The sequence below is a fragment of the Pungitius pungitius genome, chromosome 19 (assembly GCF_949316345.1).
Source record: "Pungitius pungitius chromosome 19, fPunPun2.1, whole genome shotgun sequence".
In the NCBI taxonomy this organism is placed as follows: domain Eukaryota; kingdom Metazoa; phylum Chordata; class Actinopteri; order Perciformes; family Gasterosteidae; genus Pungitius; species Pungitius pungitius.
Genome location: NC_084918.1, coordinates 14307554 through 14323962, shown reverse-complemented (window position 1 = coordinate 14323962; position 16409 = coordinate 14307554). Strand labels below are relative to the sequence as shown.

General features: G+C 43.5%; 1 long non-coding RNA gene across 1 annotated transcript; it reads right to left on the bottom strand.

Annotated features, from left to right (window-relative positions):
* Positions 1 to 777: 777 nt before the first annotated feature.
* Positions 778 to 15314, bottom strand: LOC134107508 (uncharacterized). Its single transcript, XR_009942774.1, has 3 exons — positions 14835 to 15314; positions 959 to 1032; positions 778 to 844 (listed from the first exon to the last, which is right to left on the bottom strand). It is a non-coding gene; the product is annotated as an uncharacterized LOC134107508 (long non-coding RNA).
* Positions 15315 to 16409: the final 1095 nt, after the last annotated feature.

The window sequence follows — 16409 nt, the reverse complement described above, 5'->3', positions numbered from 1 at the left end:
GTCCTCTGGGGCCTCGGGTGTAACTTCATCAAACCCCAGCAATGACTCAAGGGATGGGAACTAAAATGTTTTAGAACAGAACAATGTGATGAAATATATTTACAGGAAAAGTCCAACAAACGATGCAGTCAAATAGCACATGGGAAGATTCAGTGTTCAGTTTTACCACTTTGTCTCCTTCAATTCAATCAATTCAGCAAGATTTAAATGAACTTCCAAAGCCATTTATTTGGTGCTTGCTCTCTGTATCTACGTACATTTGAATAAATGACCCATAGTTGAACCAAGCTGAAGGTTTGCTGAACATGCGCGCATGTTCTCACCATCTATCATGATGCTGATGATGGTGTTTGGTTTCATGTTAATTTGAGGTCATTTGTGATCTAACAGTCAAATCATTCCGTGATTCTTTCACGCTGGAGACCCACAACACAGAAAAACTGCACAATATCATCGATTCATATGTGGACGGCAAACCTCTAAATGTATGCGTGCCTGTGTGTGGACCGTATCTTAGAGCGGTGCAGTCGAGCATCCTCCTCTTCCTCCTCCTCTTCCTCCTCCCACCAGCTTTCTTTCTCTGTCACTTCCATCTCCCCCACAGAGTCGCCTTCATTCCTGTTGTTACCGTTCCCACACCTCCCTTTTCTCTCCGCGTCTCCTTTATGTCTCCCATGGATTTGTGGCACATCAGTCCCCTGGTGTCTCCTGCTGCTTCTGTCACCCGTCCCAAATGTTGTCTCGTCTCGTCTTCAGTGTCCTCCGCCCCCCCCCCCCCCCCCCTTTGTAAGCAGCATCCTCTCCTGCCATGGCTGTGGTTTAAACGGACCCATCACCTCTTTGTCTGTGAGAGTGAACAGCATGCATACTTTAGTTTCCCTGAAGACAAATGCTGCTGTAGTCACACAAAGTGCGGGAGGTGAAATCCAAAAATGGCTGTAATCATAATGTGCATTACCATAAAGGCCTGCGGGCAGCCTGTGTGCATTACTCACACGGTGTTTGTGGGTCCTGAGTGGGGGCTGCACGAGGCTGGGAGAGCGGAGAAAAGATTTAGTCCACATTTAAATTGGCGGCCATTTGTCATAATAACGTCAAGCTCCAGTTGATGTTGCCTCGCCTCGGGTCGAATGTTTACTACAGGCTGAAAAATGTGTTGTTGAAAGAAAGTGAATGTTATAAACCATGACATGTGGGGGGGGGGGGGCGTTTAGCTGCGAAGCGCTGAGATGGATAAATCATGTATTAATTCATATACACACTTCATCACCACCATCATTAGTTATTGCAACAGTCTCCAGTGACACACTAAGGTGCACACACAACTGGTTCTCCACCTCAAAGCATGCTAAGATAATCATTTTCATGGAAACATCATTTTCATGCGCATTTTTTAAGCATCCAGAACCATGTGCGTGTTTCTACCCGCTTGTGGTCGCGTCCCGTTGAACAGGAGGAGGAGGTTGTATCCACAGCTGTAGAGGGAGAGATGTGACGTTTACATGCTGTCCCTGAGGCAGCATCTAAACCATTAGATTAGTGAGCCATACAGTTTTTGCTAATAAAATAAATTGGTTGCATAGACTTGCTGTCTATCTCATTTCAAGTTTGAATCTTTTTGCTACTGGAGTGTCATTATTGAGAGGTGGAAACAGCGGACTCAGGTCGGAGATGGTCTTTGACAGTCGCGCTAACGAACAAAGTTCATTAAAGCAGTTGGACAGATCCTAGCGGCAAAGTGTGACGTCACATGTTTCGGCTTCCTCGCACACCACTGGATGGATTTTCTGGGCCAGCTTTGATTAACTCCGCATTACAGCAGGTACACCTCGACGATCTTATGCAATCCACATGCATTAGTTATACTGCAGCACTGCAGAGGTCCAAGTTTAAAAGATTTGTTCTGTTCAGCTTTTGCCTGCAAACAACAAATGTGTGAGTGGGACTCCTCTTCATGAATTACACTTTAAAAAATGGTTCATACATAAACTGCTTTTAAAACCTATTTTTCTGTGACTCAAGGCTGTGATTATTAAGTGAACGTATATTAAATTACTGCATCCAACTCCGTTCCGGTACTATCTTTAATGACAATAACCTATTATGAAGGTAACATGACAATTTAGCTCCACTATTTCCTCTGCATCTCGACAAAGGGACATGATGATGAGATGATTATCAATGTTGGAGCAGAACAAAGACATCTAATCTCCATGCATAGTAGGTAACTTGTGGAAAATTTGCATTTTCTGATCCTACGCATTATTTTAAGTACCCAGATTCCTAAAATAGTCTGTGACCTGAATTTGTAGGAAACACTTAAATGAAGTGATGATCCTTTTTATTTTGTTCCGTTTTATTAGAGCAGTACTCTCTCCCTCGGATATTTGGTTTAAAGTATGTCTAAGAATATTTAGCTTGGTAGCAACGGGTCGTGAAATCTGCCCCACCCCCATTAAAACATGACATTCATCTTCACTAATGGGAAAAGAGATTCTGTTATATGCCTTCTTTATACATCTTATGAAGTAATACAAGTTGGAGACTATTACAATCCAATCAAAGAAAACAAGATAAAAAAAGACTGAGAGGAGAAAACTGGGAAGTTATTGAAATTCTTGTTTAATTAATCCAACAGCACAGTGTGAGAAGCTGTTCCATTCGGTAGGGAAATGGTCCACTTTGAATCTGAAATGGGGTTTCAACATTTTAACCATTTTATGATCTCAAAATGTCACAGGCTGAATACCTTTTTGCATTTCTTGGATCATTTGCCTTTAATGTGTTCATAAATCCAGCTGCAGCAGTGCAGCGGGGGGGGGGGGGGGGGGGGGTGGAAGCCTTTGTGTACTCACATCATTGCTTCTCCACTGTTTCTACTCCCACAAGGATGAAACAAATTCACTCAGAAATTAAATTACATTTTTATCCATTTTCCAACCTGTAACAGCAAATCAACCACATTCCTCATTTGGTGATGGTTTCACTGAAATTCAGGTTTTTCCAAATGTTTATGAATCAATACTGTATTTCTACTCTAATTACCAAACTCAATACTGTGACTTATAATCTTGAGATAATTCTTTAGAATGAATTCATTTGTGATCACATCTACCTCAAAAGTAGGTTTCTATTCTCATTTTATTCAATATTATACAATTCAATTATATATATATATATATATATATATATACACACAAGAATATTGCGACTTTTAATCAAAATATTTAACTTACAGGTGATATTTTTATTTCTATATATGTATGCAAATTACTTTTGATATATCAAAATTCGTGTCATAAATTGTTACTTTTCCTCATAACATTTATTTTATCCTGGGAAATTGTGTGTATATTCTCATGACATCAACACAATCGTTTCTCAAATTACTGGCACTTTCAGTATATTAACAGTGAACGCTGGCATTGAACAGAACTCAGAAACAGCTGGTTCTGGTCCCATGGGTTAGAATTCACCACAACGCATGTACATTTTCCACCTCCTTTAACGTTAACAGCTATGCCCCCTGAAGACAAAGTCAACATCCATTCCTGTGGAGCCATGATGGGAAAAGGCTGGTGGGGTTTGTGTAAATCGAGTAATGCACTCACAGCAGCGTATAGATACACATGCTCGTTTCCCGGCTCCTTGTGTTTGTGTGTACCATCACGGACGTGGCAGGGTTGTCTCAACTGCACAATTAAAGGTAAACTCATTGGACTCATTATTCTACTACACACACACACAATGCTTTCACAGCGGGACCTGAGGGTTGCGGTCACTGCCAGCATAAACTAAGACTCATTACTGTACCTTCCCATCAGCACACATCTGACCAGAGATGCATTAGAGAGAGCGGCTATTGGGAGGAAAACCATTTCAAGTTGTACACAGGTCAGCGGATTCTGACCTCGTCCAGCTGTAGCGGCTCATGGGAACTGCGACGGGACACAAATCTGCGATGAAGAAGCTGTTAAAGCAGGCGGGGACTTTGGCTCTCCCTCTGTTTATGGCTAAGTTGTGACGCTTTTGCAGGAAATATGTTTGAGCCTTATCTGGAGAACAATGTAACGAGGCAGACGGAAATAATTCAGCAACGGAGCAACACAAAGAAAAGCCTATTTTACCCAATCGCCAGTTGATCTGGTCCAAAAGGTTTGCCTCAGCGATTGTCCACGCACTCATTAGAAATTCCATTACAGTCGGAGAGGAAACGAGAAGGAAGAACGAGGACGGGAACCATGAAGAAGGGTGTACAGCACGTTACAGCCTTCCACCCGCATGTTCTTCACCTTATCAAAGGCAAGTCAAGTGTGAGGTTGTACTCACTTTGTTTGCCTCCTGTGGAAACAAGGACAGCCCATTAGACATCGGTGTCACTGACCTGCTCCGTGGGCCGGCTGGGCCCTAGGTGACCTTTGTCAGACACACATGCCTCGTGTGTGCAGGTGCTCAGCGGCTCATGAGAAAAAAAAACCTGGCAGCTCCACCTGTCAAATTTCATGTGTAATTGCGTCTCTTCTCGTAGACGGAGGCCCACACAGAACAGCCCCCCCGTGTGAGGGGAGGAGTCCGGAGACGAGTCAGAACCCAGAGCGCGTTCACAAAGTCTTATCAGAACAACACCTCGCTGCTATCTAAAGTCCTCAGATCGTGTTTACTTAATGCGCTAAGAACCCTGGTATCTACCAGGCGTCAGAAAGCCCAGAACCACACACACACACACACACACACACACACACACACACACATCAATGAACCGTCACATTGACCGTGTTATGATGGAATGCAGCAATATGCGCAGGTGGGGATGCAAATTTGCATTCGTGACTTACAGGCTTTTCTGTTTCCTCGAGGCGTTCATCATTCTTTGTGTCAGGCAATAAACAGATCACAGATGTACTCAGTGGAGATCGATGCGTTTCATAAGAGCAGAGCCAACGATGACAGATGTCACAGTCAGCAATCCACATGCATCTACATACGCTTCCATTACACGACACCTGCGATCTATCACCTCGGCGACGCGATGGGGGGGATATTTGGTGCCGTCAGCGCTTCGCCCGGCATCACATCACGTGTCACAGGAAATGTTCCTGAGCAGGTAAACAAAAAACGACTCAGCGTCTGCGAGGAGCAAATCGCTCTCCTCTGATTGGTCTTGTTTTTTCCCCACAGGCCGTCGTGTCCCGGAGGGAGGAAATTGAATTAGCGAATACGTTTTTACATCAGCGCCAAGAGAATGGAAGGATTTTGATTGATTTGAAGTTACTTTTTTTAAATTAAAATGAGTCCCTAACTTTTTGAATAGATAATATACGTGTATCTTATAACAATTGATTACAAACCTCAATTCATCGTATTGTCTGGTACCTGTATTTAAGACACAGACTTATATTAAGTGACAGACATGCAAGATATGTATAATCCTCCTTTGGAACCACAGCCTTAGAACTGTAACGTACACTGCCTGTGATTGTTGATGTGTGTGTTTAGTTGTGTGCCTGTGTGTGAGCTCATCATACAGGCCAAAGCAAGTTAGCTTACAGGGTTTAGGTTTAGCCAATCGCAGAAAACCTTCAGAGTGGGGCTATCCAATCAATTCCAGCGACCATCCCAGAACGTAATGCGAATAGTAAAAGTAACAAAAAAACGATACGAATTTCTAGTTTGTAGTTTATTAATCTTCTTTGTGTCACCATCACATGCAATTCAGTATTATATATATATTTCTATATACATATAAATGATATATTTTTTGAATTAAAAATATTTTCTCTTCTTTTGGGCTCAAGGAGGGCGCTCCAGGTGAAGCGACGCCCCGTTGACCTCTATTGACCAGCCGCCACCCGTCAATGGGGACAAAACCATTAAATATTTAGAGGCGGAAAGTGGGGAAGACTTATAAAGCAGCAAAGTGAAGGAAGTGAGGACAGAGGAAAAGGCAAAAGGTTGTCCTTTACGCTCCTCACAAAGTTCAACATCATTTACTATTAATAGAAGAACCAACTCTTGGGGGGTTTAAGCCAAATGGCAGTGATTTAAAAGTGCTGCTGAAAGGAGCATCCTTCCTCAAACACATCTCCAACCACAGGAACTGAAGAACTAACACCCAGGAGGCAAATGTACAACGTTATAATAAAAGTTCCTTCAACTGAGATCAGGTCACTGTACATCATTTCTGTGTAATTTCTCATGGAGCTAAAATCCCAGAGGTTTGGAGGTATGATATAACAGCAACTGTCAGCCCACTTTGCATTGTTTCTGCAAAATAGTCATCCTGCAGGCCGCATACTAATGTAAACCTGACCTGCTTTGAACTCTTCCACCCTTCTCTTCAAACTTTTCCCACTGGGTACAGTAAACAAGAAATACCATGAATAATCTGAGCTGGAGATTTGTTTAACATTAAACACTTTAGACATTCCCTCTAATCATAACACACTAGCCTGTTAATCTAGAACAGCAGCATGCAGCACATTAGGGCTGCAGAGTTCAGTGATTTGGAGGAATTCCACGGCCCTCTGTGCACTTGTGCAGCTTTCTTTTGTGGGGACGGAGTGGAGGTTCAGACCTTCAGAGTGAGGACACTACTGTGAGTGATTTATATTTAAAGGCCCGGCTAGCCGCACCGTCTGCATCCGTCTTTTCAATCTCGCGACTTGATTTCAAGTAATTTGCTTAAGAAGCGTGAGAAACGTTAACACCTAGAGAGCAGGGCTCATCGCACTACAGCAACTGCACATTCATAACACACCACTGAAACAGTAAACCAAGTTCTGCATGTGTGACATTTGTTCATAAGGAGGACTCGGTGAAAGAGAGTGTATTACAGTCCAATAAACGAGGAGTGGGACCGAGATGATACGCATGCTCAAACTACCACTTGAGATTCAAGCAGCTGTGCATAAATCACAGCGTTCCATTCTAGATAGAAAGGGTCCATTTAATATAGTGGCTTTGCACTTTTATGTTTATAGCTTTTGCTATTTCTTCATGCAATAGCAATGCTTGCTCTGCAGCATGTTTCACATTAATTAAGAGATGACTGACATGAACAAAACAAAAGTGGATTGAATAAAAACCCCAGTAACTCCGTTCTTCTAACATGTGGAGGTAACTCTCCGGGTTTTATTCTTTGTTTCTTCCAGGCCGAAAAAAAAAGATTTGCGGCCAGTAACTTACATGACTAAATAAGTCAATTTAGACATTAGCAGCAAACAGCAATGGAGTGTTAATGCTTCACAGATGCTTGCTTGGTGTTTTAGCATCATCTAGTATTGCATTGTTCTGTATCATATTCCTAATACGAGGACTATCTAATAACAAGTAAGAAAGAAGCGTCTTAAGAATGGCCCTACAGCCAGGAGATGATGAGTCTTTCGGGCCGTAAGACTTCCACTCCACTACTGAGCTGTGGATGCAGCGACACTACTAAACAGAACAATGCACTCGAGCAGATTGGCGCTATCATTTTATCAGATTGACTCTGATGCATATCAATGGCAGATAAACCATTGGCACAGTCAGGATTCAGTTTAAATCTGCTTTTTAATTTCATAACGGAAGGTGTTTTCTTTCATTTGTAGTTGACGTGCAAACGCATTGTTGACCTTTCATGCGTCTTTGCTTCCCAAACAAGCCATAAGTCAACAGGAAAGCAGCGCGGAGGAAGCCCGACACCAAATGGATTGTAAAAGTCACGAGCTTGATGAATGCTCCTCGTAGACCAGCGTCACTGCAGAGCCAGCGTCATCAATTCCCTCCTACAGATTCATTTCAAAATGAATTAAACCAACATTTGGATTTTGCGACGTCGGCAGTCTTAAAGGAAAACGTTGGCAATGATCATACGTGCATTCTATGATATGTATGCCAACAGGCTGCAGTGAGAAATGACAAATTACGTCAAAATGAACTTGAGTAAATGAAACATTTACTGTGTAGGTGTGCAGCTTTAAAGTGGTGCTCACGGTTCTCCGAGTCGTAAGTTGCTTCTATCCAGACTCCCCAGGGGTATTTTGAGCAATAGAGTTAGGTGATAAAAATAGACTGGTATTATACTGGTGGAAACGGCCTCGCAGGTCAGATACAGTATCAGTGACGCAAGTATTTTGGGTTGTTGTTGTTGTTTTTTTGGGCCTAAATGTTTTAAAAGCTATAACAAGCCATTTTTAGAGAAAGTTGTGCGAGGAGGAGGTGTCGCATTGTTCGATATTCAGTAGCGTTGAAGCGTACTGAAAAATAATGACTTTCCCCTGTTAGATTTCACTGCACTCGATGAACAGCTCTGAAGTCAGGATGGAATCCATAAGTAGATGCACACCAACACTAAAGTCTCTGTTGGTCCAGCTGTGGCGTCTGGAGGAGGAACATCTGTGGCTCTCACTATCTAGCTAGCAGTTAGGATAATCTGAGAGCAAGAGAGAAAGTTTAAATGTTAAACATGTTAAAATTCATACTCCAATGACTTATCCAGCTGCCGAGCACAAAAAAAAAATATACGCTTTGATTTTTGGGTTAAAGAGAAAAGTTTTGCTTTTGTTCTCTCAATTCAATGGGGCATCTAAAATGCCTTATCACATGATTTCAGTGGCTTTCAATCTCTCCCTGTAATTTCCTTCTGAACGCGAGTAAAATCCTGACAACGTCTCAAACCCAGTGGGACGCTGCTGGTCCTTTCAACAATGAATCTGGCTCACATCCCAAAACGTTGGCACCCAAAGGCCATACCCTCACTATCAAAACTCAATGCATTATTGATACAAAAAGGGTGGAAATGAACCAAAAGGAAACAGCAACATCCTGAGCAATGTTAGAGGAATGAGTTTGTTTGGCGCAGAGCACAATGTGCTAATCAGTGACATCAAATGAACACGGCCTGAGGGACAAATTAGAATGCATCGCAGAACAAAGTAAAGTAGAGCAATCTGAGCGAGCCTCTTGTTATGTGACACTATTGATTTGATATTGTTTTGTCTTTCATGTGGCTGCAGGAAAAAAAAAAAAAACAAGACACAGATTACTCTCTGAAAGCTGATAATTAGCTCTTAATAATTAGAATCTTTTTGTTCCAGTTAAATTGACCGGAGCCGTATCGCACTGTCACACACTTGATTCGGATGTTTGTCGGTATGGGTCCAACATCTGGGCGGTCTGGCTATTATTTCTCAGTGGCTCTGTTGGGCTGAGAGCAGTTCAGTAAGTAAACAAAGACGATTCGATCAAACGCTGCTTAATAAATGAACAATCTGTGGAACCTCCGTCATAATATCGCAATCAGAAAACACAACAACATCAAATCTACATTTTTTTTTTAAATCAGCCTTTGCCATAAAAAGGACATTTGTATAGTTTTACTGCCTCTAAACACAGTAGGTGTAATCCAGAATGAGCATCCAATTCCAATTCTGTCTGCAGCAGCATGAGACAGAGAGCCCTGCTCAGCCATCTAATCTAAAGGCCGCACAACTGATGGCGTGAGTGTGTTTGCGGGGTTATCGTGTGCTCTCCGCCATCCCCCAATGCTTTACTCGACAGCGATATCTGGTTGAACCAAAGAGCGGCTGCTCTCTGTGCCAAATGGGGCCAAATAGGGAGTGACTTCCACAACCCCGAAACCCGGACCTTTCCCATGTTCCTCCACCTTCTCAGCGAGTCTCATTACAAATACCATGAAGCAGCTCATGATTCGCTTTGACTATTACCGAGTCAGTAAATTATTGCCACACCTGTTCTTGCACAGCGCATTTGCAATTAAAATTAAGAGGATTAGACATTGGAAAACAAGTCTGGATTCTTTGTGAATTTAGAAAAATTATAATTTCCTTTGGTCCTTTCAATTAATTTTTTATTCATCCACAAGCACTACCAGCCTAATCCTGGCCATATCCTCAGCTTGAACTAACTAAGTCCCATTCAATTTAACGGTTTTATAATATGGGGACTAACATTTTGTCTCTTTGTTCCCATGACGTTACTGCCTGAATAAATGTGTACCCACAACACAGGTAATAAACACACACACGAGCTTCCCCCATGGTACACTGCTGACTGTAAATCCCTCTCACCCATTGCATGCTTCCAGGGACCCTGAGCAGGATAAGCAGATAAATAAAAATGCATGAAAAAAAACACAGCCCCCGTCGTCATATACAGCCCAAACACACACACACACACACACACACACACAGAGAGTACACTGACACATGCAGGGCCGGGTGTACTTCTGCCTTCCATGAAAGACTGTACAGGATGTGAGGCTTTGCTGTGTGTGTATTTAACTGTGTAGCATTCTGTGACAGTACTGACGACAAAAATACATTTCTTCTGTTTGTTTACCTGCAGTGCGTACTAAAGTGAACATTTGATATACCTGTGATCCTTTCATAAGCCTCCTGGTTGTCCCTCAGGCTCATGACTGTCTTCAGTCCTCCCGTTGCTAAGAGGAAGGAAAAAGTGCTTTGGTAGCCCTCCCCACCTCGCTGGGGGAGCAACTCGGACCCCGAAGGAGAAACAAATAACCCTTTAAGGAGAGAGAATGGATTCTGGGATGTCACCGTTCATTCATGAAAGCGTGATGTGTTAAGCGCCATGTGATTGCGTATTGCTCATTTCTTTTAGGCAGTAAGCTTATAATTGTATCATATATGTTTTATATTATGGATTTTCGATCTGTATTGTTGATATAAATGATTTCTATCATCATTTTAAAGAGCAGTGTCTATGATTATTTTGTGCATATGCGTTTTATCCACATGTATTTATTGCTATGGTCGGTGCTCATATTTAACCCCTCATTCTTCCCTCTATAAATGTGGAGTAGCACCTTAACTTTCAACGTTAGAGACCTGATCCACACTTCGGTTATTGGTTCCTGATCCCAGGGTGGCGCCTTGTTGTTGTTAATCTATTTAATATTATGTTATGCATTGATGTTAACCCGTCTATCAGTTGAGATGTAACCGTATGGTAAATTTTCCAAAATACAAAGCATTAATGATTCTGTTGATTGATGCTTTTACTTTTAAAAACCCAACCTGCTGCAACTGGATCCCAACGTAAGTGCAGTCCATCAATCCTTTAAGCGAAGCGAGGTCTTTACCTGCATTATAATTGGGCCTATAGCACTGTCAAAATCATTAGGAAGTTATATTTCTGAAACAGATATCGTTCTGTTCATAGTGGCGTCACATAATAAAAGTGCTAATATGTGACTCTCTGGAAAACGTGTAACAACATTGCATTTGGTCTCAAAATGTGCATTTCAAGAAGAGGTGCAAATGCTTCTGAATGTACAGCAATGAAAATAAAGTTTGAGTAGAAAGCCGATCCGAGTTTTGAATCTCTCAGAGCTTGAAACATTTCTCTCTCTCTCTATCTATCTTTATACAATTCAAGTCATGACCAACAACCTTCTTCTCTCGTTATGGTGGGGCAATTCAATCCGGTGCCCAGGGGAAAAGGAGAACCACTTATTCACAAACAAACACTGTGGCGTTCTCAGCATCATCTCCCACATGATTTTCATTGTGGCTTATTGCTCTGTAGAGTTCCCATAAAACCATAAAAGCAATCTTGCCGTAGTCGTGGCCTCTGAGGTTTGTCTGGGTGTAGAAGGTGGCCGAACACTCGGCTCCTGTTAATCTCAGGAGGTCTCATCGATCGAAGCTTCTAAAAAAAAGAAGGGTCCTTAAACAGACATGAAAAAGTAGGAATTGAAAAAAAGTAAAAAATGGAGAGATGATGCAACTGTGAATTATATCTTTTTTAGGGTGACCAATTAGGCTGTTATTAACTTTGCAGTACTGAAAACATTGGAAATAGGTTTTTCCAAGATGAAAGACGGCATCGAGCCGTGGTGGCAACCTGTCAGTCACAAGGTTTCAATTTGACTCTGAAAGGGACCGTGATTTATCATGCTGGGTTGAACCACAGATTTAGACCATAAACTCATGTTTAATTTAGATTTCCGTCTTTCTGCACTGGTTCCTCTTATCAGGCCTTGGAGGTTGGGTGGTGACCATTTCAAAAGTCGCCAGCCTCATGACTAATCCATGTCAGGAAAAGACCTGCCTGACCGTTCCAATTCAATTCATTTCATCTTGTAAAGCCCAAAATCGCAAATGACAAATTTGCCTCAGAGGGCGTTACAATCCGTACACATGCAACATCCTCTGCCCCCAAAACCCTCACATCGGCACAGGAAAAACTCCCCAAAAAGTGAAAAAACCTTCAATGGGGAAACGGTTTGGTCCCTCTAAGGAGACGATCCATGGGAGTCCATTGTGTTCCTCTAGTTGAGTCAGCAGCAAGCAGGATGCAGGTCAGTGGTAAACCCAAACTACATTATCTGTGTGTTTACACAACACATCTCCACGGGACATTTAGCCCAAACACAAGAAAAAGCCAAACATCCTCCCTAGGAACGGCGAAGCAGTGAAGAGGGCAGGGCTGGACTGGGACAAAAAAAGGGCCCTGGCATTTTTGCTCAGACCGGCCCCCCACAATCGGTCGACCGACAACCACCAACCAGTACACTTTCCCTGTAGATGTGCATATCTACTGTTCCGTTCCCAAAAACCCTTACAAAGCTGAGAACTACTGTAAGTGCCATAGACGGTAATGTCGGTAATCAGACAGTTGATGGACCCCATTGACGTCCAAAAAAAATACTATGGAAATCAATGGGGTCCATCAACTGTCTGATTACCGACATTCTTCAAAATATATATTTTTGTTTAGCAGAATAAAGAAATTCATACAGGTTTGAAAAAACTTTGGGGTGAGTAAATGATGAAACAATTTTTGGGTGAACTATCCCTTTAAAGAGTACAAACCCCTCTTTAATATGACAACAAACAACATTTACCTCTAATTGTTGAGACACTTCTGTGGTGGCGGGCGTGGTTTCAGCCCGGCTGCAGGTGGGAGAGCGGGGGAGTGGCTCGGGGAACGGTGCCAGCTGGACAACCAGCTGGGGATAATTGTGTGTGCTTTTTCCCCCTATTTGAGCAGTGAGGCGGGGGTGAGCGAGGAGGGAGGAACACGAGCGAGCCCGACGCCGGCACACTTGACGGGGAAAAACAATAAAACTTGTTGCACGTGATCCTGGCTGAGCGTCCCTTTATCCGCACGACCCACGCACATTACAGTGCTCCCCCGGCGGCGTCGGACGACCTCGCGTCACCGCTGAGCACAGCACAAATACCGCATGTCCCTGTCGGTCGTGAACGCACCCCCGCAGCCTCTCCCATTAGCGTGTTAAATCCCTCCCAATCCGTTCCCAAGATTACTGGGTGCGTCAGGTGGGAGCTAACCGCGACCTTTATTCTATATTTTTCTCCCTTGACCGACCTGACCCGGAAAGGTGCGTCAGATCCGGTCCAGTGGTCGGAGCAGTGCCAGCGGGCGTTTGAGAAGGTAAAACAGACTCTCTGTGGGGAGCCGCTCCTCCACACACCTAACTTTTCTCTCCCTTTTGTGCTGCAGACCGACGCGTCGGACAGAGGGCTGGGGGCCGTTTTGTCCCAGGAGGTCGAGGGGGTCGACCGCCCGGTGGTCTACATCAGCCGGAAACTGTCGGAGAGGGAGGCCAGGTACAGCACGGTGGAGAAGGAGTGCCTGGCCATCCGGTGGGCGGTGGGCTCCCTGCGCTACTACCTCCTGGGACGCTCATTCACCCTCTGTTCGGACCACGCCCCGCTCCAATGGCTCCACCGCATGAAGGATACTAACGCCCGGATCACTCGGTGGTATCTGGCCATGCAGCCCTTTAACTTCAAGGTGGTCCATAGGCCGGGGACGCAGATGGTCGTGGCGGACTTCCTCTCCCGCCCTCTCGAGGGAGGGGGGGGGGAGTAAGCTAGGCCGGACGGCTCCCCGGCCTAAGTCGGGCGGTGGGGGTATGTGGTGGCGGGCGTGGTTTCAGCCCGGCTGCAGGTGGGAGAGCGGGGGAGTGGCTCGGGGAACGGTGCCAGCTGGACAACCAGCTGGGGATAATTGTGTGTGCTTTTTCCCCCTATTTGAGCAGTGAGGCGGGGGTGAGCGAGGAGGGAGGAACACGAGCGAGCCCGACGCCGGCACACTTGACGGGGAAAAACAATAAAACTTGTTGCACGTGATCCTGGCTGAGCGTCCCTTTATCCGCACGACCCACGCACATTACAACTTCCCATAAAAAAACCTACACAAACAAATTACTCACACAAAACGTCCTGATAATATATATATACAATTTAGAGTATTCACTTGCCGTAATATTGCATATTGATGATATTGGAAATTCAGATGAAATGTTAGAAAATATCTAGTTAGTTGAATATACAGCTTTCAAAATGCAAAGCGGGTTTTTAACCCCCATATAACATACGTTAGCCACCTCTTCTAACGTGTAACTCGTTGTGGGCGAGTATTAATTAAAATAATCAAAGGGCATCATTTCAGTTTTTTTCTAGAGAAGAAGGTCCGTCGACATTATGAGTTTGAAATGTTTACATTAGAATATCCCAAGTTGCAATTGAATAAGTGAACTCTCAACTCTGCTAGCATCAAAAACAGTGCAAAATAGCTTATGCTGTGTTATTTGACTTTAGCTGAGTGGCCATTGCAGTAACTTTTAAGTGACACTTTGACAAATGACAACCTGACACTCAGACTTTATAATAGCAACAACCGACAACGATAATGTTTGTTGCCTTATTATAATATTCATTAATTGAGGTAACTGTTAAATCGTCATCATCTTGGTTGTAGCCAGGCCCACACACACTGTCCTCATGCACCCGCCCTGATTAACACCCCCTCCCTGTTCATGGAGCTACCTGCTTGCTTACCGTTTCAATGACACTCTCCTGCTCACTCTGCCCCTCCTGGACTTCACTGTCACACTGACACCTGCTGCACCTTCTCCTCTGCTGCCTGCGAACCACAAGCTATCGCTGTGGCTAGTCACCTCTCCTCCTCCATGTGCTGTGTTCACCTGCTGTTTCTGCAACATGTCGTCAGGTTCTGTAGTAGTTTTGGAAACTGAAGCTACAGCACTAAACACGTCGGTTATTTTTGAACATGTTGAGGCATCAACCTTTAGATTTTTTTTTGGCCGTCAATTTCTCCGCACCCCCCCCTTGTTCTTACGTTTTTGTTTCTCCATCTTAATCCACACATTTCTTTCTAGCTCTGAGTCACTGAATGCATCTGACTGACACACGGAGAGGGAGGGGTGGAGCTCGCTAAGAGATGATTGGGCCAGCCCAGTGTCAGTATGGAAAATGAACCAATGGGCCGCTGTCCCTGCTTTATGGGCCGGTCGAAAGCAAAAAATAAAAATAAAAATATATTTTTTTTATAGGCCTATAGGCCTATGCGTCAGCCCACCGGGCATTTGCCTGGTATGCCCGATTACCAGTCCAGCCCTGGAAGAGGGAGAGGGAGGCAAAGATGTATGCGGTTAAATAAGGATCTATTCAAGAATCATATGGACATGTTTTCTGAGGGCCTTTTCACACCTGAGAGTGCAGTTTGATTCTGTCAGTGCTTGTTGCATTTTGCGATGGTGCAAGCTCATTAAAGATCTCGTTAAGCGGCTTTCACTGCCTCATTTTTCACTTCTTCACTGTTCATTTTTCGTATTTCTGATTGCCAACGTTTGTTTGCATGCAGCGCATCCACGTCTGTCTTCCTCAAGAACCCATCGGCACCAACTGCGTACTGAGCAACTCTTTAAAGAGTTTTAAAGGGTGCCTCTCTTTCCCTGAGGCCATTTGATCAGTTCCTCTCAATTCCTGGATGCGTATAGGATCATGATTGCAATTAAGGTTTTATTGATCCTATAGATGCTCAAAAAATGAGCCAGGATTGACCATTAAAGCTATTTGACACACTCTTAGATGACCCCCCAAATAAATAAAAATATATAAAAGTGAGATATTCAGTAGTTTCTGATTTTTGCAGTCAAACAGTCAAATTTTGCAAACCGCTGCGTCTCTGGCTGCCTTATTAACAAAGATCAGAGTGATATTTGTGAGAAGATTACAGCTTCTAAAAATAATAAGGTGCATTATAACTCCAAAGGGATTACAATTTTCTGAACCGATAATATGGTCCAATAATCAAGTTTCATATGGGTGAAGAAGACACAATGTTAGTGCTTGGTTATCATTAGACGGACAACAAGAACGTAACCGGTTCAGTGTAAAATGCTCAGATCTATAATAATGTGACAAGCATCAAAAATAGCTTCCTTTTGTGGACTTTCTCGCAAGATATATACTCTTCACCACACTGATAAGACCACCTAACATTAAAAAGTGCTCGCTCCTTGCAATACGTCACTTGCTCTGAACCAAATGGAAATATATTGACATTCAAGGTATCTGTGTGCAGCACTCACTGTGTTAGAAATATTACTG